General features: G+C 45.5%; 1 protein-coding gene across 1 annotated transcript in view; it reads left to right on the top strand.

Annotated features, from left to right (window-relative positions):
- Positions 1-21,344, top strand: part of LOC101794246 (uncharacterized) — a 155,260-nt gene that overhangs the window by 79,408 nt on the left and 54,508 nt on the right. The window contains exons 9-13 of the mRNA XM_038183620.2: positions 996-1,153; positions 4,591-4,642; positions 11,167-11,237; positions 12,328-12,636; positions 18,744-18,857. The gene's annotated coding sequence lies outside the window, so the exon portion shown is untranslated. The remainder of the gene's footprint in view (positions 1-995; positions 1,154-4,590; positions 4,643-11,166; positions 11,238-12,327; positions 12,637-18,743; positions 18,858-21,344) is intronic.

The raw sequence follows: 21,344 nt of genomic DNA, 5'->3' as shown, positions 1-21,344 counted from the left end.
TTAACCTGCAGAAAAGGAGAAACTCTCAGGAAGGGTGCAGGTGGACTTGGGGGTCTCTGGATGAAGGCTGAAATGCTCATCTGGGCAGGAAGGTGGGTGGGAGCCCCTGCAGAAGAAAGCTTGGCCTCATGTAGCTCCTGGAGGCTGTCCAAGCCCGGCATTGAAGCTGGCTAGCTTGCTTGATACTTTTCTTTGGGCAGTTTTCTGAACTTCTGTCAGGGCTGGGATCACAGCAGCCCGTGCTGATGCTGGGAGAATGCTAGGGGAGAGACGCAGCCTTGAGGACATTTCCCCGTTCTGCAGCGCATGGCAAGCAGTGGTATTTCAGATTCAGTGGGTGGCAAAGGAAATATTTTGGACTGCAGACTGTAGCTTTAAAAAAAAAAAAAAAACACAACACTCTGCATTTGTTTGCGGTTTCCTTCCTGAAGCCTTTACTGACTCTGAATATATATATATATATATATATATATATATATACACACACACACACACACATATTGCATCCTTTTTTACATGCAGGTTTTAAGGCAAGACGGACTTATTCCATCGATTATTATGACTGCAGGTATTAGCTACTCTTTTGAATGAGGGATGGCTTAGGTCCCCATCCTCTGCCACTGGTTTGATTTCACCTTCCTTCTTATTATGGCATTTCTGAGAAAGCTTCTTGTTTTATATAGCAGCTGTGTTGTCTTAATGCAGCTGTAATGTGTGTTTGTCCAGGCATTGCCTTTGGGGGACAGCAGGACTAGGAAGATGTTTTATTAGATCATTCACAAGTCCTAATAATCTCTGAGTCTCTGTAATATCTCTGGATGTCAGCTGTGCGGCTTTCACTGTGTGGTATGGGGTTGTAACCTGGAGATGGGAAATCGCTTGTGTATGATCCTGTATCAGTTTCATCTTGGTTTTAGCTCTCCCCTCCTGGCTGTTTCCAGCCATCAAAGAGGAGTTAGTCCTTGTATGCCAGATCTTAAACTGTATGTTGGCAGTTCACACATAGAGCGGCGTAGCAGCATCAGAGAGGATCCTAATTGCTTGGAGCCTGGCTTGTGCAACTTGCTGGTGGCACAGAAGATCTTCCCCTGCAGACTGGATCCTGGACAGCATTCCCGTCCCTGCACCTCCAGCTGCCAGTGTCTAGGCTATGGTAAGGCTGCGGCTTCCCTGGTGCTGAAGTGTGTGTCTTGTGTGTGCTCTGCTTCCAGAGCTAGACTTTGTCAAATTCTATTGCTTCTGCCATAAGAATTAGCATTTCCTCAGCCAGTTGTATTTGGATGGGAGCTCTCTGACCAGTGGTGAATTTGCTCACTCGCATACAAATCCATTATTTGCTAGGCTCCATTGCCTTGCAGCTTATCCAGTGTGGGGGAGTCCTGTAGACCAGAAATGTCTATTGCACTAATGATGATTTTCTTTTTTTTTTTTCTTAATGTAGTGCATCCCCTCTATATATTGCTCTCATAAAGTATTTCTATATTGCTCTCCTCTCACCGAGTTCTGGTTGTAGTGTGCTTGAGAGCCATCCCTCTCCTTCAAATACCATTTGATGTTTTCTCTTGCAGAGATGTTGTGGGGACTGTGGAGGTCATTCTTGCTTTGTTTCTGGTTGCTTGTGTGTCTGTCATATATTCATTTGCTACAGCTTTTGCATCACAGCTTTGTGGATTAAGTTGTGTTTTAGGCTAATGTAGTAGTTCTGCACTGACTGTGCTTGGAGTTTCAGTCTCCGTAGTCTCCCTTAGTATTCAGTTATGACTTGTATTGTCTTTGTGGTATTGTGACTGGTAGAGTCATTTTAATTTGGCTCTGTTTTGTTGTCTTTGTGTCTCCTTCTTTGCGGAGCACTGTTGCTGTCCAGCATGGTCACTGATGTTTTACTTTTTTACTGTCTTTTTGTCTGCTTGTTTGTGAGCATAAAACACAGCCTAGAAATGGATGCACACCATAGCCATTGGCTGTTCCAGTCTGGGTTTGTGGCTGTTTGGTGTGTTGTGTGGTGAGAAGGGCTAAATAGTCAGCGGGAGGCAGAGGAAATCTTGTTAAAACTGCTTCAAAGCACTGTGAAAGGGGGAGAGGCTGGTCGAGGCCGGGGTCTCGAGATGTGAGTAGGAACAGGAGAGTGGCCCTGCATGTGATGGCTTCTGCTCCTGCCCTTCTTGAGTGTAACATCCATGAATGCAGACACTTCTCTTGGCTGCCTTTGCTCAGGGATGTGACTTTGCTTTAGCACAAGAAGCTTGCTTGCTTTCCCTGAGCTGCTGCCCAAGGCAGCTGTGTCTGCTGTAGCCACGTGCACCTTAGACTTCAGCTGGACATGCATCTTGGTAGCAGTTTTGGGGTCTTCCCTTTGTGGGTTTTACATATTTTTTGCCTATTATACGTGAAGCAGATCAATATCTCTTTTGATTTTTTTTTTTCCTGTGGTGGGTTCATTATGCTGTTTTGCAACAAAAAGGCACATTTAGCATTATGTCTACAAGGGCTGAGATGATAGTTTTTGCATTTAAGGTTTGTGTGGGCCAAAATGGCTTTGTAGAGCCTATCCAAGATTTTATTTTATTTTTTCCTCAGCTTGCTGCTGACACAATCAGAAGCTCTTGCAGCATAAAGCAGCCTTTCCCTGCTGCACCTTAGCGGTGTGCGTGCTGTTGCTTTTTCTCCTATATCCAGCCCCTCTTGTAATTGCCTCGTTTTCCCATAGTGAGCTAAAGAGCACCCTATTGCTGAAAACAACTCCTTTCAAGGCAACCTGCTTAGGAACAGGGTTTGGGGCTAGTGGTTTCCTCTCTTTGTTTGGGTTTTCTGTCTTGCCACATTCATATCTTTCAGCTTTCAAGTACCTGCAGGAGCCAACTTGCTTCTGACTCCAAGTTCAGTCTCCAAACATAAAAGAAGAGAAAGTCAGGACAGAAAGACATTTAGTCTTTCTTCCTTCCTCCACACCTGCTGTTCTCACTCGTCAAGCACTTCCTAAGGGTAGAGTTCTCCAAGTTCCTAGTCATTACCCTTTATATAAGCATAATATAGTACTGTAACACTCCCTATGGGGAAGCTATCTATTGTAGCAATCTGTAAAACAAAAGCTGGATTGATCCTTCTCCCATTGCTCCCCCCAAAAGCTGCATGCTGTTCCTCAAATGGAAAGTCTGAAAGCCTTCATCAGAGGGTAGTTCATTTTTACACGACATTTTTACACTCAAGCAAAACTGAAAGCAAGGCATAATTTGAAACAGCTAAGCTAGCCGTTAGAGCAGAACCACACAAATAAAATGCCTAGGATGATGTAGTTGAATATGTTGCAGTTAGAAAAATGACAGTGTACAAGGAACAAGAACAACTAGGCAGATGAATGTGAATTAGTAAGGAGCAGACTTCCAAAGCAGACAAATCAAATTGAGTATGTAGAGCATTATATTCAAAGGAATCAGGTAAGAAGTACGCTTGGTTGTACCTTAAACAACAAAACAGGTGCCTCCGCATCCAGAGAGTGATAGAGCTGTGGTTGGGACCTGTAGGACCTGGCTCCCCTTGTCTTTGCCATAAGGCTTCGTGACCTTGCTCAGATCCATCATACCTCCTGGTGCATTAGCTTCTGGGCCTGCAAAATAGGGCACGCACCTGACACAGAAGATGCTTTTTAAGATCTGAAAATGAGCCTTGCTCTGAAAGAGCTACCTGAAATTTCTTTTTGAATGGGCCATCTTAACACTTGTCATCTTCTGGGACATTGCTGATTCTTTTGCTCCTTTTTTTCCAGAAGACAAACACATGTATGGGATGTGAAGGGTTGTTTTCACTGATGTTGAAGTTTAAAAAATTGTCATGATTATACCCAAAAAACATATCCAACAAACCCAAGAAATACTCTTTGCAGTTGTGAGAAAATGTGTGGTTTGGACCTGCACAGGAAAATCTGAGCTGGAGGAATTTGTGTATTGTTGAAGTCAAATCCATATATTTCTTGAACAATCTTTCAGGTCACTCTGTAACTTGTAACTTAAGGTCACACTTCTTGAGAGATTATGAAATGCCCCAGATGCTCAGTGTGATGGTCTAGACAAGGCTGCTGAGGGAGAGATGCAGAAAGCGGTTCCTCTGACTGGTAGACATGAAAAGCCCTTGAAATGGACAGCTTGCAGGCAGAGCTTCCCTTTGATGCTTCCACTTCTCCATTCCTGTAAAGAAAAGACCGATCCCAGTTGAGTCCTACCTAAGGACCAACTTGTGGTCACAGGTGAACTACCCTCTTCAAATCCTGTTGGGTTAATTTCCCCAATCCCACATCTGAGGTTGAAATTTCACTAGTTCTGACAGAGAGAGATCCCTTACACTATAATATCTGAGCAATTTTTGCTCAGATGCTTCAGCAACTGTATTATAGACCAGTCTTGGCTGTGTGTATTATCTGAATTGTAAAGAAAAGTTCTCTAGCAGTAGCTGAAATGTACAACCTCTTGATGGGAATGTAAGCCAACACATCCTTTACAAAAGGCAAAATTGATCCAATAGTTCCTGTAAGAACCATATTATGATTCTTATGTTTTTGGTATAAAATTGAAGGAAATGCGTTATCTGTTTTTCCAGGTTTGGATACAAAAACACGAGCAACAACTGACCTGAGCATGGAAATCATAAAGTATGTCCTTTTAATCAATTGTGTCATGTTTGTTGTTGTTTAAAAGTAAGCACGTGGGTGGTTACTGTGATTTAGCTGGGATATAGTAACTCGTTATCTAGGTGAAACATGTTGGAGCTTGACTGAATTCAAGATTAACTACTATAACCAAATACAACATATGCTGCATGCTGTTTCTTACACCATCCTCAATAAGGTGTGAATTTTGGTACTTTTTAATCATTAGGAAAAAAACAAACTAAGCTAAACTTTTAAAGAAATGTAATTAATTCATCTTCTCATTGATGTAATTAAAATAGAGAACACCAGTATTGAAAGCTTCCTCGGGGCCTCCCCAGGGCTTCCCTCCCTTGCTCACAGGCTGTGGTTAAGGTCAGGCTCCTGCTCTGGGCTGTGTCTGAGCCATGCTGTGGCCACCTGCCTGCCTGGCTGGGTGCCCCCGGCAGTAAGCAGGGAGCACTGCAAACCAGATCAGAAATTGAGTGAGGTCTGCAATGGCCATTTCTGCACAGGCTAAAAGGAGCCGGGGCATTCTGACTTGCCCACAGAATTTAGAATTTTAGCTGCTGTTCTGGTCCAGTTCCTCCAGAGATAAATATTTGAGCTGGGTGTGGGTGGATTGAGTTTCATCCTAACAAGTAACTTGCTAACTGTTTATATATATGTATTATTTTTATTTTCACCCTTTTATTTTATTTTTTTTCCCCCAGTTACATTGAGACTTCACTAAGCCTTCACTTTGCTTTGTTTATCTCCACCAGATAGACGTGGATGAGGTGTGAGTGGGCTGAGAGGTAGCGGGGAAACATAGGGAGAGCCTGAGGTGGTGATGCACAGACTCAGAGCAAAAGTGCTCGAGGTATAGCTGCATGGGGAGGAACAGCTTTAGTGTTCATCAAAAGAGATGAAAGCCTCTGAATCTAAAGGGGTGAGATACCAGTTGAAAACCAGGTTGCTCAGCATCTTAGCAGAGGTACTGCTTGATGCTGCAGGTTGTTGCATTAAGTAGAGAGTGGGAAAAATCTCAGAGCTTGGGTGTAGAACGGAGGTAGCGCTGCAGCTAGGGCTTTGGTCGTGATTTTCCAGCTGCATGGTTAGGAGATGCTCTTACTTTGTTGGTCTTTATGGTGAATCTCATGTTTGGTGCTTGGTGAATGCTGTAAATGCTTTGTGTCTTCCAGACATCCTTATTTTTGAAGGTATTTTAAATCTGTGTGGAACTGTAGAGTCCTGGTTGTCCCAACTATTCTTGCAGGGTGAAAAACCACCTCACCCTCTACTGCAGTCACTTGGGTTGCCTTTCTTTCACTGGCTTGACTCTTCTTGGATTTTCCATAGTACTGGAGGATTTTTCTTCTCCTTTTCTTTTTTTATAAATACTTTGATTTTTATCAAAGGCTTTACTGTTGAAGACTTTCAGCATGCTCAGGGACTTCCACTTCACCACCTCCTAGATTTAAATGTGGTGTTGCCTCCATCACAACTCGTTTACCATGAAAGATGTTACAGTGTCTGTTTGGGCAAATCAGTCTATGATGTGGCTCCAAACAGCAGGTCTTAAGAAAATCTGTTTGTTTTTTCCCCTTTTCTATTGTTAACCCTTGTTCATCCATAACAAGTGCTCTGGCTGCTGTTAATGTTTGGTAACTTGTACTAAGTGGTTAGTGTTTTACACTCATCTCTATCAGCCAGTGTTTTGTGTTTTTGTGTTTTTTCTTTTTCTTTTTTTTTTTTTTTTTCTGTCTCCAGTGATGCTTGTGGATGCATTTCCTGTTGTGTCCTCTAACTATATTTTACTCTTCGGTCATTTTCTTTGTGACAGTTTGCTGCTGGTTTTTGGAAGTGATTTTCAGTGAATTAACTTGGCAGTTAATACCAACCTGCTTCCTCAGCTTCAACAGCTGCTCGAACCCTGGCTCATCCCGATTTGAAAACGAATGCTGTAATGAATTTTCTGTCAGCCTTTTGCGGTCAATATTTTTGGCTTTTGCTGTATGTCATTCACTCCTGGCATAAGCTCCCCTGTGGCATTCTGCGAGGGAGCTGAAGCACGCATCCACCCCAGCGGCTGGTTCAAGTCCTGCCGGGGGCTCCTGCGACCCAGCGAGTGGCAGAGGTCTGGCCTCCCTCCTTAGCAGAGGACGGGCTGCATGGAGAAGACCTGAACCCACAGAGCTTGCCCGGGACAGTGCTAGCTACAAACCCATGTTTTCTAATTTTTGAGTGCTCCTCGGAGACCACTTCACCTTTTGCAGAATGATTTAGGAGGGTGTGCGGGGTACAGCGCTGTTCAAACAGGATTCCTGTGCGAGTGTTATTTATTACTTCTGTAGTGTCTTCCAGGCTGCTTTCTTCGGTGTCATGTTGATTCTCTGGGGACAAAGGAAACAAAGGAAGGAAAGCGCTTGCAGGAGTGATAAAACAGGAGTATGACTAATATTTTTTTTTTTCTCTCTCTCTCTCCGCGGTGTTTTTTCACAGATCAAAAATCAATTAAGGGTGAATTTCTCTGGGAACTCTTTAAACAATGTAATATTTCATTAGAGATTATTGCAAACTCTTTCACATTTGTAGCCCAGGTGTGAATTGCAAAATTAGCCCCGTTTTAATAATTTTCTCAGAGGTAACATTTCTCCGGGCACCCTGTGTTTGGTGCAGGCTGTGTGGCAGCTGCTAGAAAAGACGCATTTGTTGTCCTTCCCCACACAGAGGTAGAGGACTGAAGGAATGGGCTTCTTAGGGTGCTGGCAGCCTGGTCAGTCACAGCATTATGGTCTGAAAAGAGGCAAAAACTGCAGAAAGCAAGAGGCCAGGTTCTGCTGTTATGGGAGAGCAAAGCAGTGACTTTGGTATGAAAAGGTTTGTTTTGTTTTCTGAGCCCTCCTTGAGCCATCTGGCTAGCTGTCTGGCCCAAGCCTCTGCCTCATGTCCCACTGTTGGGAAATGTCCCCGTTTCCGTAACTTGTGACCTCTGTCCTCTATTTCTGGATCCATCCCTCCTGTCTGAACCACATAGAACTGAGATAGGAGGACTCTGGCAGGCATCTGGATTCCTAACTGTGTTTCAGTCTTCTGGACACAGATCTCCTTCCAAAATCTTTCCTTCCTGAAGTCCTGAAAAGCTGAGCAGCGAGGCTTCCTCTGCTCCGCTGCAAACTCCCCCTCTCAATCATTTGTCCTCGCTAGAGTTTGCCCTTTTCAGGATCCATTTGCTGCATGATGCATCTTTCCTTATTCCACCTGATTATCGATTCCTATTTGGGTATCATCTGTCTTACTGAGACTTGGGGAGTCGAGGCTGGGAGGGAGAGGTAGCATCTGTTACTAGGTCAAGTGTGGTGGAGTTGGGGCAGGGAGGGAGATGAGCTTTGGGATGCTCAAGGCCCACTTCAGATTTTTTTGCTGACTTGATCAAGGGTTTTTGTATGTCCAGGAGGCTGACTGCTTTCCCTGCCCGAGCAGGTGACTTACTGGAAGAAGTTCCCTTTCTCTGTAAACTTCACCTTGCTCTTCTAGCACCATCACGGCTACAACAGCACAACTGCAAATGCTCAGCCCTCTCCTCCCTCTCGTTTGAAGTCAGTTAGACCTGGATTAGAGTCATAAGAGCCACCTATACAACTGCGTTCATCTGTTTGCCTCTCAGTCTACCTCCCTTTTTCTCATTTCTTGTTCCCTGCCATCAGGTGGCTTCTCTGTGTCTTTTTCTTTTGCACAGTTCTCCCCTTCTCCAGGAGAGTTGTGGGGGTTAGCTGGGTCAGGTTGGTGCCTGGCACTACATGGAGGACCCAGCAAAGGCAGATTGCTTTAAAAATAGAAAATAATAAAAGAATTAACTCTCCAGAAACCCACTGACCATAATTGCTTTGCTGAAGAACAGTGAGAAGAGGCAAGCAGCTATGATACTTCCCTTGAGTACTCTCTTGGGCTCTAATTATTTTCAGCTCAGGATATTTGCTGTGTCTGATAAGACTCCTCTGTCTAATAACCCTTGCTGGCTCTCCCTTCCAAGCACTGGCCCAGTCTTGCCTCGAACCCCTGTAAACTTTCTGCACCCACAGCATCTCACAAGCATCTGCTGCCTGTTATACGATGAACCATCTCCTTTCACTTGCTGTGAACCTGTTTCTGATTACTTTCCTCTGATACTCCTAGTTTGTGGGTTGGATGGGATGATTAACAGGCAATCCCCACCCACCCCTCCAGTCAGCTTGGGATTTTGTAGACCTCTGTTAAATTGTCCTGATCTTTTTTTTTTCTAGGCTGAAACATCCCAACGCATTTGGTTGTTCCTTATATAGAAGCTGTTCCAGACCTTACATTGCACTTGTCCTTCTGTGAACCTTTCCCAGCTGTATTCCTTCTGCTTTGCACTTCTGTAGCTATGTGGTGACACTATCCATGTAACTACCTGGCTGCTTAAAGGGAATTTATGGGCACTGTGTGTTGCTGCAGTGACCAGAATTAGCTGCATGTTTTGGAGAAGCTGGCCCTTATTTGCAAAGGCTTTTATTACATGAACCTTTTCAGTGGAACTGCAATTATTATGAATCCTGAAAGAGGACTCTCTGCAGCTTCCAATTACAATTCTGGCTGCATCCAATTTGAATGTCATTTGCTATTTAGGGAACATTTGAAAATGCATTTTGGGAGGTGTCTTTCATTTCATTTATGGAGGCTAACATTACTTCTAATGCTAAAGGAAATTAAAAAGTGCTTCCTGCTTAGAATCAATTAATTTTAATGAAAAAAAAAAAAAGTTGGTTGCTGTATGGTGGCCACATGGCAGCTTCTCTGTAGAGAGGAAACCAAGGTGGCTGGATGCAGTGCCAGGGTTGTGTCTGTGCTGCTTTGCAAGTTCATCTGCACCCAGAACCACTTATTATAGCTTTGTTGGTTTCTGAAACAGGAGACACGAGTGCTTGCTGCAAACCAAGCTGGGTCTGCAGTGAGGAACCACCTAGGAATGGTTCAATAGCTGACACCTGATGCGAAAGCAGGTAATTTAGTTCAGATGGGCCAGTTTGGTCATGTGCCACTTCTTGTCTTCACCTGGTGGGAATTCAACAACGTGAAGGGGTAATGAACCAAGAGAATTTGGTCTGGGGAGCTGTGGTGTCAGGGAATTTCTGGTTAACCCAGTCACATGCATTTCATTCAGATCGGGTGCTGATGTGTTGTTTCGCCTTTGCTGGATTATCCAGATCTCATGCTGCAGGATGTATGTTGGCCAAGGGAAGGAGCTGACCTGATATGAAACCTGCTGCTACGTGGTCTGAGCAGACTTGAGCCACCAGTGAGAGTGAACTGGGTCAGCACTGTGCACCCCGCACGAGAAACAGGATTCACAGTGTCATATAACGATGCCTGAGAGTGCTTTCTTGTGCTTGTGTTTGTATTCACTCCTTCCTACCTGGAAACAAGCACAAGTAGATTAAAAAGCCGCTTAGTGGATTCTAGCATTTAGTCAAGTGACTATTGGCTTTTTTCAAGGGTTCACCAAACTCCACTAAAAAGCAGGTTGTTATGTGTTAGTCTGGAGCCCTTTTGTTCAGCCTTAGATGTTTTTTATTCCCTTTAGGGTATTTACTGAAAGAACAAGAAGAAAATAACTCAAGGTGGCACCATGCAAAAATTGTATGTTAAGAATGAGAGTGCTACATTTTGGCTTTTCCTGGAACATAAGTGTGATACCTTGCCCCCTTTTAAGTCAAGTATCAGTTTAGAAGGAAAGAAAGAAAGAAAAGGAATGATACCCTACCTCAAAATCCCACTAAAAGAAAGCATTTCAATGCACGTTTTTCCTTCTCTGTTTGGGGGGAGAGGTGGCAAGAGGAGATTGGGTCAGCAGGATGTGAGGGAAGGCAGCACATGAGACAGATGTCAGTCATGTTGTTGGACACTCAGCCTGCACTCATGAGGCATCAGTGAGGATGAGGAGATGTAGGAACGTAAACAAAACTGTAAATAATCATAAATTAACTCATTCATCCAATCCAGTATTACCTGATCATGCAACAGAAGTGCTTTTATTTATTTATTTATTTATTTTTAATTTAAGATGCATACATGTATTATTAAGGAATAAAGTAAAACATTTATTTAATCTCTGGGTAATATTCATAACTTAGTTTGCAACTCAGAATCCCAAAAGCTTCTCGGCTGGAAAACTCCAGAAATATTTGAATCTGTTCTTAACTGTATGTTCTGGACCTTTGCTTGATTGGGATGATGTATTTAAGCCAAGGGGAGACTAACACAAGCCTGGCCATGTGTTATGTACAATGGATTTTGCAGGCAGAGAGTTAATAAGAGAGATTCATTATGTTTTGTTCAATGGTGCTGTTATCCATATGCTGCTTTTCAAAGCCTCTGTGCTTCATGAAAGCATCTCAGCATACTTTCAGGCTTGGCTGGTGTTTTGATTTTGCTTGAAAATGGAGGGCAGAGTTAAGGTTATTTATGTTATTTAACTCTGACCATAGCATCTCATTTGTTTTCCTGACTTGGTGTTTTTTTTTCAGGTCTACCTCGTTACTGAATCTTCTGGTTTTCAAGATGAGAGTATACTGCTTTATTTAAGGATATCTTTTAGGTGAGTCAAACGTATCTATAAAGCATTCATCTGATAATATGTGCACAAACCAAAATTTTGTTCCTTTTCACCCCAAACTGAGTGACCGATTAGTTAAAGCTTTCATAAGTGCAGCCATGCGTAGTTAAAATGAGCTGAAATCTAGACCTCGTGGAGGTGATTAAGAAGATTTAATCAGGCACTGCGTTATGCTACATCATCCTAGTCCTGGCATCTGAACTTGAGGGATGAGAGCCCTTGGTCTGGGCTGTCCAGCAGCAGTGGAAGATCAGGGATGGGGTTGGGTACAGGGAGGCGCTGGGCTGGTGGCCTCCAGGCAGGGCCACGAGGTGAGCTTGTTTCCACATTGTTCTATCTCAGCAGCAATTTGGTGATATACGAAAAGCCAGCCCCACGGTGAGTCTGTACCTGCCAGCCGTGTGAAGTGTGCTTTAAAAGGGCACGGCGATGGCGTGTCTCTCCCATTTGTTAAGGTCTGGGTGCGCAAAAAGAAGCACGCCTCTGGCTAAAAACGGGCCTTGCTGCAGTCTGGTGTGTACAAGGGGAGTGCTGCTGAGAGGACTCTCTAACAAGCAGGAATGCAGGAGCCTGGCACAGGCACATGAGCCCTTTCCTGTGATGGAGCCATGGAGTGTGCAGCAACCTGGTGCCCAGGAGCTGGAACGCCCCGCTTAGCCCCGGGGATGCAGTTTGTTTCTGTGTTCTGGCCTTCCTTCCCCCTTGCTTGTTTAAACACTGATAATCTCTTTGGTACAGTGAGTATTTGTTGTTGGACTTAGCTGTAAAGCTCCTGCAAAGCTCAGGGGAAGGCAGGGAGCAGCTGGAGACATTCCTCCGATGGACTCAGTTAGCCCTCTGCACCTTGTGTTCTTGTCCCCTCTCACCTCTTTATTTTGCCTACTCTCTTTTCACTGCTGTCTGTTGGCTCTCTGTATTCCGCTTCATCTTCACTTTTCTGTTCCTGGAACCTGCCACATGGCTTGCAGGGTTCCCATTGCCCAGGAGCCTTTAAAATACCACCCTGTTGGGATGTCCCTGCCCGGAAAAAATATAATTTCCTTTTTTTTTTTTTTTTTAATTTTAATTTCAGGCTTCTGATAGTCAAAATGGATGGCAAAGCTCATTTCTTCTCCATCTCTTCATTAAGTGAAGAGGAAGAGCAAGGATCAGCTTGTCCAGCCCTTGTGCCCACTCCCTCCAGGGGGAATGCTTCACCCGTGGCCATCGTGGGGAGGTCCTCAGAAAAATCCTGCCGGATCTAAACTCATTCCTACATAAAAGCATGTGGCCTTCTGTTGCAAATTCACAGCTGCTTGTGGCACGTGCCTCTCTCTGAGCTGGAGGGAGCCCGAGCAGGAGCCCACTGGGATGCTGCATATTCACACTGACTCCAGTCAAGGTACTCACCACCTTTCTCCGCTCTAGTCAGGTGGCAACGTTAAATATGACCACAGGCAGCTATCTGAGAGATTTAAGCACATCAGGCTTTTGCCAGCCATACAGGTGAATGAATTCTTCCCTCCCTCTCCAGCTCTCCATAGAGACCAGCTCCCTGCTGCCTGGGTTGCCAGCCAGCCACACGCTAATTGGGGCTGTCATCAAAAGAAATGAGTTTCCAGGCGAGCTGAGTTCAAGCAGGTCTGGATCTGAAGTGTGCAGCTGCCCACTCCCTTTTGTCTCCCTTCCCCTTCTGTCTTTCCTTTTTCTTCTGTCTCCTCTGTTTCTTTTTATTTTGTACTTTTTTTTTTTTTGAGGTTATTAATGTAAATGTCCCCCTGTTATTAATTTTATTATTAATTAATGTAAAATGCCCCCTGACCAGGAGGGGTGAAGTTGAGCGCACAGGTACCTCCAGAAAGGCGCGCAGGCGGTGCAGTGCGGAGCAGGGCTCTGCTCTCTGAGGTGTGGGTGTAAGGCTGGGTATGGGGACGTCGTTTATGGCATGGAGCATCCCTAGAAAAGCAGCAACCTAGAAAAGGACGGGGAGGAGTACACAACTGGTGCACTTCTGTGGGCTGGGCACAAGGTCACAGAGGCGCTGGTCATGCCAGAAGCTGTCAGCATCACTCATAGCCAGGCTGAGGTGAGGACACATCCCTGGTGCCATAGGAATTGACTTCTCCTCCAGCCTGCATCTCCAGATCCCTCCGGGTAATCTCTGACTGCTCACTTAAAGATGCTCTTTAAAGCTGTGCCCCAAACCGGATGGGTTTGGCCCCTCCATCAGGAGACTGCGACTCCTAGTTGCAGGAGACTGAACTCTTAGTTGGTCCTCAAAGGCATCAGACTTGCACATTGATCTTTTGTACCATCTTGCTCACACAGGCCACGTTGCATCCCCTTTCTGTGCTGGCAGTACCGCTAATGGAGCTGGGCTCAAGCTGGATTTCTTCAGCATTTCATCTTACTTTGTTCGGCTTTAATGGCTGGGCTTTGCTGCTGCCCTGGAGTGACCAGCACTGATCATTCCTCTTTCAGGCTCCCCTCTCGATGCAGTGCAAATGTAATTTTTGTCCTCGGAGCATTACCAGTTTTAATAGCACTCTTAATGCTCTGTTGTCTCGTTGTTCTGTGGCTACAGTAAGGGTGGAAGTATGATGGGGCCTTCTGTGTTGCGCCCGTAAGGAATTTGGGAATTTTTCATTTCCATCACGGAGAACACTGAGCCGTGCCTTTCCAAACGCCTGTCCCCTCCGGGCTTGTCTGGGACATACGAGATATCTGGGCCCTGATGTTCCCGAGAGACTGAACTGCACAAAAACTCATCAGAGACATGAATTTTGGCTGCAGCTCTGGTACCCTCCCTGATACCACCCTTGGGGACCAAAGCCACAAAAGGCTGAGGGAGGGAGCAGAGAGAGGCAGGACTGATGGAGAGACTGCTCTGCGTAGCGAGAGAGCCCACGATTGCTCACCGGTCAGCTCGGAGGGTGGTGCTCCACCTTTTGCAAATGGTGTTTTGCTCCAGAGCAGGTGCTGAGAGAGCACCGGCATCAGGGGGCATGGGATTTATGTGGGGAGGAAGGGTGAGGAAGATGAGGGTGGATCGCACCCCAGCAAAAACATGACGACATTCACTTAGTCCTGTGCTGACGGCCGTGCTGTTAATGGAGTGAGAGGAGATGAAGGGTGGCTGATTGGAGGTGAGGAATGACACTGTCTCAGAGCTGTGAATGTGATCTTCCTGTGAACATTTTTACCCTGCACATCACTGCATTTCTGAGTGCTGGACTAGGGAATCACTGGAAGCCATCTCCCCCAAATCCCAGTTTTGCAGGGCAGGAGCTTCTCGGGGAGCCTCATCCACCACTGGGCGTTTCTTCTAGCCCACAAAATTCATAGTTTGGGAGGTCACGAAGCCAAATGCTACCAATGGGTTCCATAAAGGGTTGGCTGATTTTATGGCCAATAATAACATTTGTAGTTATACATGCTACAGTAAGATAAGGCTAATCAATTCTCATGCTTCAGGTCAGCAGCTGATTGCTGCAGGGGTCAGGAAGGAATTATTTCCTCACCATTTACAGCTTTATTTAATTGGCCAGATGCATTAAGAACCTTTTAATTATTTTTTTCTCTTCTGTCCTCTGAAGCATATGGAATTAAGCACTTCCAGAGACATCGTTCTGCATTGGTAGGGCACCGCTGCTCTTGTCTGGTCAGGCAAATCTTGCCTGTATTAATGAACCCTTTTAACGCTGGGATTTTTGCTGGAAGTTAGCAGCCTGTTTTTATTCATAAAAGGATTTTTCATTAGTGCTTCCTGATAACTCGGAGGAAAAATTGTTTGTTTCTTGTAAGTGAATGCTGTGTGCAGGACCTGCTCTCAATTTGGTTCCAGAACTGGATGGAAATTTTCTGCCCTAGTGCTAGTTACACGGGCATAGTAACTTATGTAATTCTTGATTTCTATCTTACACTTGAAAAAATAAATTAAAAAAAAAAAATCCAACTGGGGCAAATCCAAATTGAAGAGCTTTGTTTTGAGTTGAGTCAAATTGTTTGCTTTAAATGAACCGAAGCCTGCAGCTAGGAGCAAATGCAACACTAGAGAGCTTCTGCCAGAACTGATTTGGGGGAACTGTAATTGAGATGCTCGGTTCCTTGGCGCGGACTGTCCTCTTCAGGGTGAGCTCATCTCCACTGCGCTCTGCTGCCCTACCTGTACCCAGAGGAAAGCAGTCTGATAATCCCAAACTACCACTCCTATGGCTCCACATGGATTTGCCAAAATGCACACTAGTCATGTTGGGCTCTGAAATGACCTTCATCATGCTAATTAGGATTAAAAACCTTTTATTCTTGATTCTGTTCTGAACCTCACTTTGGGGGAAACTCCGTTACATCAGTCTGCACTGGTTAAGCAAGCAGGTGAGTGCTGCACAGCTTCCTCACTCCATTTCCTCGCTGCTGGCTGGAGCTGCATAGGTTATAGTCTGCCCCCAGGCCAGCTCAGGATTTGTCCAGAAGCACCATTCTCTTTTATCAGGAAAGAAGACAGATGCAATCCATTTGAACTAAAAAATGCAAAGCCTTTGTCTCTTTAGATGAAGCCTGCAAAAGAATTTTTCATTTTGGAAGCTTTGCACTGAAACCTTTTTTCGCAGGGAGTATTTTAAAAAATTAATATTCTCATTTGATTAAAAAGAAAAAGAAAGCAAATCTGGGATGCTTGAAATATTCTCTTTTAAATTAAAGTTCCAATTGCTCCGTGAGACTTCCAGATGAGCTGAAGTTTGCCCTGTTTCAGACTGAGCCACCGTTATCTTTGGATCTGAGTCTTTCCTGGAGTCTTTTTGTTTTCTTGTTTTGGCAAATTTTAGGAATTGCTGAAATTTTGTCTAACTTTGGGGAGGGAAAACTATCAAATGTCTCCCCTGCTCTTGCAGAACAGCAGCACTATGCCCTTCCCTACAGTAACCTGACGTGTTTCTTTTAATGTGTATGCAAAGGAAAGCTCCTGCTTTCATCCTGGCTGCAGTCAAAGAAAGATGAAATGCGAAATTCATGCCCCATGGGCCGGATTTGTTTGGGCATGGGTGACAGGGGTTAGGAGAAGTGAGGAAATGCAGGGACTGCCTGGGATGGGGTGATGGAGCAGGCTGTCACCCTAAAGCTGTCAGCGCTGCTGGGCCACGTTGTGATCTGTAGCAGTCACACCTCTCTTTTGCACCTATTGAGAGATAATAATAAATTAATTGAGGCTTATTAGTTAGATTAATTGTAAAACTGAGGTGAATTGCCTCCTTCTTTCTCTGTCTGTATTCACCAGCCTTCCACAATCAATTAGATGCTGCCCATCGATATTTCAGCCTTTTTCAATACCGAGGCGGCAGTACTATGGTTCATGCATTGAGCTGGAATGGTGTAGACCAAAAAATCATTATTGTCATTGCTTTAACATAGATTGGGAAGAGTGGGGTTCACCCGCCACGGCCTGAACCTCTGAAAAATGCAAGAAAAAAAAAATCATCAATTGCTTTACTGCTTTTCATGGTGGTTTGCCACCTGCCGAGCAGCGAGGGCTGAAGGGATGTGTCTGTCTGCTCACTGGTCAGAGCCTCCAGAAAGGCTGTCAGGGCCTGCTGGGGAGGTGCTGGCCCTGTTTCCACCTCTGCAGCCTCAGTTCTGCCCCAGCTTTGGATGTAGTGTTCAAGTTACAGCCAAGTTCCCTCTCGGTGGAGCTGCAGAGAAGAGAGGGAGATTTACACCTGTTCTCCCAACTGGAAAAAGATCTGCTTTTACAGTTAAATGTTGACACTTTAAAAATGCAGGTTACTTCTTCATCTTGATACTGCATAGCATACTGTACAAATGGGAGAAGCAATATAACTAGTAATTGCAGACAAATTCTCTATTTCCTTTAATTGTTTCCGTAACTTGATTTACTTTTGAAATAGTCTGTGGATGCCTTGCCTGTTTACCACCTCTTTGTGTTGCTCTCACTTCTTCTGCCTTGACTGATGAAGTGCATTCATCATTTCTTTTCATTTGCTGTAGACAGACACAGTTGCTCTTAACAGCAGCTTGCTCAGAAAAGGAGCTTCTGGTAAAAATGGTTAATATCAGTCTAGAACACAACAAGGGATTTGTAGGGAAAAGGCAGAAATAGCATGCATCTGAAGAAAGCAATGTCTGAGCATCGTTTCGAGAGCACCGAGGAAAATGTAAGCAGGATGAAGCAAGTCTGTGGGTAGGGGAAGGGAAGGTTGGGCAGTAGATGTAGCTGGGGAAACTCGAGGAGTTGTTGCTGAGAGCACGTCTTGCCTAGGTCTTTGGACCATCAGGGCTCCATGTCCATGGCATCCAAGAGAGGTTGATACCCTCCCAGGTATCCCCCTGCTTCCCCTCCCCATTGCTGCCTTTCCCCTCCTGGCTCTCAGCTCCAAGGATGTGACTCTTACCTAAACTGACCTGGTTTGGGCCAAGTTCCGTGTCCCATGTACCACTGGTTGTAACGGTTTGTCTCCAGGCAGTTTTTGTCCCTTGTGTGGGGTCATTCTCCTGGTGGAATTCATGGATATTTGTTAGTTTGCCTGGGGGATGCGTCTTGTGAAACTGAGCCTTCTGGACAGGCTCCTCACTTCTCCTTCACTGTGCTTTTTGTGCCTCCTGTGCAGGCCACCTCTGCTGCAGTGCTGCTGGGTTGTCGTCTCCTTCCCCTGCTCTTCCTCTTCTCCTGAAAATGTTAAAATGATCAGGGCAGGGAGCTGCCTTGTCCCTGCTGCCTGCACTGCCGGGCGTGCTTGCTTATGGTGCTCTCTGCAATAAGCACCACAAATAACCCAGAGACCCACCTCGGTCTTTTCCAGCTTCAAGCACTAGGCTCTCTTGCAGAACTGTGCCTCCTCTCACCTACTCTTCTGCCCTGGGAATCCTGAATTTGCTTCTGTGCAGAGGTTTGGCTTTGAGCAAAAGAGCAGACAGCTATCAGCCTGCTGAGACTGGTTGGTAGCTGCGAAACAGGGTGTTTTCCTGGGAGCTTCACAGGGGGGGAGAGCAGGGGAGACATGAATTACATCCCTGCAGGCTGTGGAGGTATCTGATGCAGGATTCCCACACCTCCAGTGGTTCTGAGTGAAGTTGTTCCTGTTTCGATCAGTGCAACCCTTTTTGTGTGATGCCAGGCTCGGAAAGCCTGAGCGGCTATAACTGGCAGGTAGGTGAAGGAGTGACTGCGTAATTTTGCCTCTACAGAATTTTAGAGCCTGTTTCTTGGTATGAAAACTCGGGTGCTTGCAAGCCGCTGCCCAGCTTGTGGGCTAGTGTGCCTCACGTCCCTCAAAGCTGTATTTTTTCTTTAAGATCTTTGCTTGGATTTTGCCCTGTATGCTCACCTTCATTTCTCTCTCTTGTTGGTGTTTGGAGACTTCTTGAGATTTGGGATGGCTCAACCCTTCCAGGATGGGAGTGTGAGCAGCTGGCTAGAGCACGGCTGAGCTTCTACATGTGCTGGTAAATCCCCTAAACTTCTTCTAAGTGTGTTTTTGGTGTCTGTGTGCTCAGTGACTGTGCCAGAAATGAAGAAGAGGAAGGATGCGACCTGGAAGATATGTCCATAATGTGGTCCTTCAAAGAGTTCACAACTACCCTGGCACCGTGTGCGGTTTAAAGAGGGAGGTAAGATTTCTGAAGGGGGTTATTTCCGTGGAGCAGTGTTTGCACAACACGTGCCAGAAGTTGCTGCTGTTTTCTGGGGACAGCTGAGTGCCTATCTCCACAAAGCTGTCTGCATGCAGCAAAGGCTGTCTGGGGATGCTGGCTGATTGCTTTTAATTTTGCTGTGAAAATAACCTAAACTGACTGAAAAAAAACATTTCAAAGATGACTTCCTGATTGTAAGCCAAAGCTGGGAGCTGCTGTATATAGATGTTTCCTAAGCATTTTCTTTGGCAATAATCAGCCCAAAAGCTGGTCTCAGAGGAGGGTCACACATGAGAGTTATTAACAGAGGTTTTTACGAACATGAGACTCGCACTCAAATTTCAATTCAGATAAAATATGCCAATTGAAGTGTATCTTCCCCTGTCGCTTTTGCAGAGGGAGATTTTATTAACACCGATTGCATGGAAACGGAGGTCGGCCGTGCTGCCCCCACGCAGATAAAAAGACATTAATGCACTTAGGCTGTGACAGCAAAGAGCAGCTGGTTTTATTTTATGTTCCTTTTGACTTCAGTGGGAGTTTCGCATGAGTAGTGCAGGACTTTTGGGACTGGGTTCAATGACAGATCCTGCTGGTGAGCGTATCTGGAGGAAGGGCTGTGAAGGAGCAGCCTGCTGTCAGCCCGTGGTGTGGAGCAGTGATGGCAGGATATAGGGTGACCCCCAGCACTGCGATGGCACGGATAGATGGTGAGGACCTCAGGAATGCTGGAAATGGAGGAGTTGTGGGATGTGCAGGTGTTCCCAGGTTCATTTCTCAATGTCTCACAATTGAAACGGAGAGATGAGCTTTCGTGTGGCCCAGGCAGCAGACATGGAAAGCTGTAGGAAAGGACTGTGCCTGATGTGGGGACACCTGCCCAAATCCAGCCATGAGCCTGGTCCATGCTGTGGGCTGGTGCTGTTCAAGAGGGTGAGGAATTAAAGCCCCGCACGCGCCGCTCCCGCCTGGCGCAGCCAGCTGTGATGATGGATGGATCTCTCAGTCCTCGGCAGGAATTGTACAACACCTCATGACTGCGCTGCCCGATCGATTAGTACATCTCCTTCAATCAAGCAGACTATTTTGTGCGAGCCTGAAGCTGGCTTTCCGAGACGCGGGCTCCAACCTGTCTGCGCATTTTGCAGCTCGTAGACCACCTCCCTGCTGGAGGGGCGGGATTTGCTTCGGCAAAAGCTTTCTTCTTCCAGGTCATCTAATTCGGAGCTTTCTGATAAATAGGCTGCTCGACATTTTTTGATATAAAGGTCAACATCCTCTGATAGACTCGAGGATTTTAAGATAAGTGGAGGAAATGGCATTGGTAGGCTGATTTTGATAATGATACTAATCTTGTGTCTGATCTTTGATAATGATACTAACCCTATCGGTGTGCCGCTCATATCTCTGAAAATGTGACTGGTATTTTTTTTGGCAGAACCACGCTGGTTAGCACAGAATAGCTTTACTGGAGACTCTAACTTGTGCATGGGCTGCTGTATAAAATGCAGAAAAGGAACCTTGAATCGTTTTTAGGGCAGATTCAGTCAGAGTAATTGTTTTTGGCTGCATATGGTCACAACCTCCTGAGTCAGCTTTCCCAAAGCCGTGACGTATTTGCTAATTAATTATTGCACTGATGAGTACACATTTGATATAACAATTGGAATGTACTTCTGGGGGCAGACTCTCTTTTTTTGCAGAACAGTTCCAAGTGCCAGAAATCCTTTTATTCAGACAGAGGACAGGGACTGCCCTTTATCAGTAGTACTGAGGAAGACAAGAGGGCCAAGAGAGTGTGGGCGAGCTCTGTGCTTTGGGAAGCCTGAGAAGTGCCTGTGATGTGGAGATGTGGGTTTAGACCTTCTCGGGCTCAACAGCACTGGGACCTCAGTCTCTGTGGCTGGATGCTCACTGTTAAAACAAGGTTGTGCAGTGAACAGAAGGGGCAAGCTTTCCTCCCCAGAGCTGCTCGGCCAGTCTGGTTGTGGTTGTGCTTCTGTGGGGCTGAGCATCGTCCCCTCTTGTGGGAGCTTTCTCCTGGTGTAAGAAGCAGAGAAGGTGGGCTACGGAGGAACTGCTGTCACCTTTGGAGACCACGGCAGAGGCTGTGTGAGCACCAGACTGTGCAGCACACAGATCGGTGTGTTTCTGTTCCTTAGACTCACCCAGCAAAGGTCTTGAGGGTTCCTGGGGACATCAGGGCTGGCGAGGTCTGGTTTCCGGCATATCTGTGCATCTGCAGGGTTTTGGTGCCTCTTGTGAATGCTAATTAAAATTTTCTCAAGGTAGGGTGATATATAAACAGCCCTCTGTTTTTAACATGATTTATAGTATCAGTTTTGAGGTATTCTTAGAACCAGGTAACTTGCATTTTGTTTGTCTTCTCTTTAAACATCTGTTTTTCCCAAATCTGTAAGGACATAATTATCCCTGATGCTGTCACCTCTCTATTCAATCTTG

The sequence above is a fragment of the Anas platyrhynchos genome, chromosome 9 (assembly GCF_047663525.1).
Source record: "Anas platyrhynchos isolate ZD024472 breed Pekin duck chromosome 9, IASCAAS_PekinDuck_T2T, whole genome shotgun sequence".
In the NCBI taxonomy this organism is placed as follows: domain Eukaryota; kingdom Metazoa; phylum Chordata; class Aves; order Anseriformes; family Anatidae; genus Anas; species Anas platyrhynchos.
Note: the sequence above shows the minus strand (reverse complement) of the source record. Positions and strands in the feature narration are given on the sequence as shown.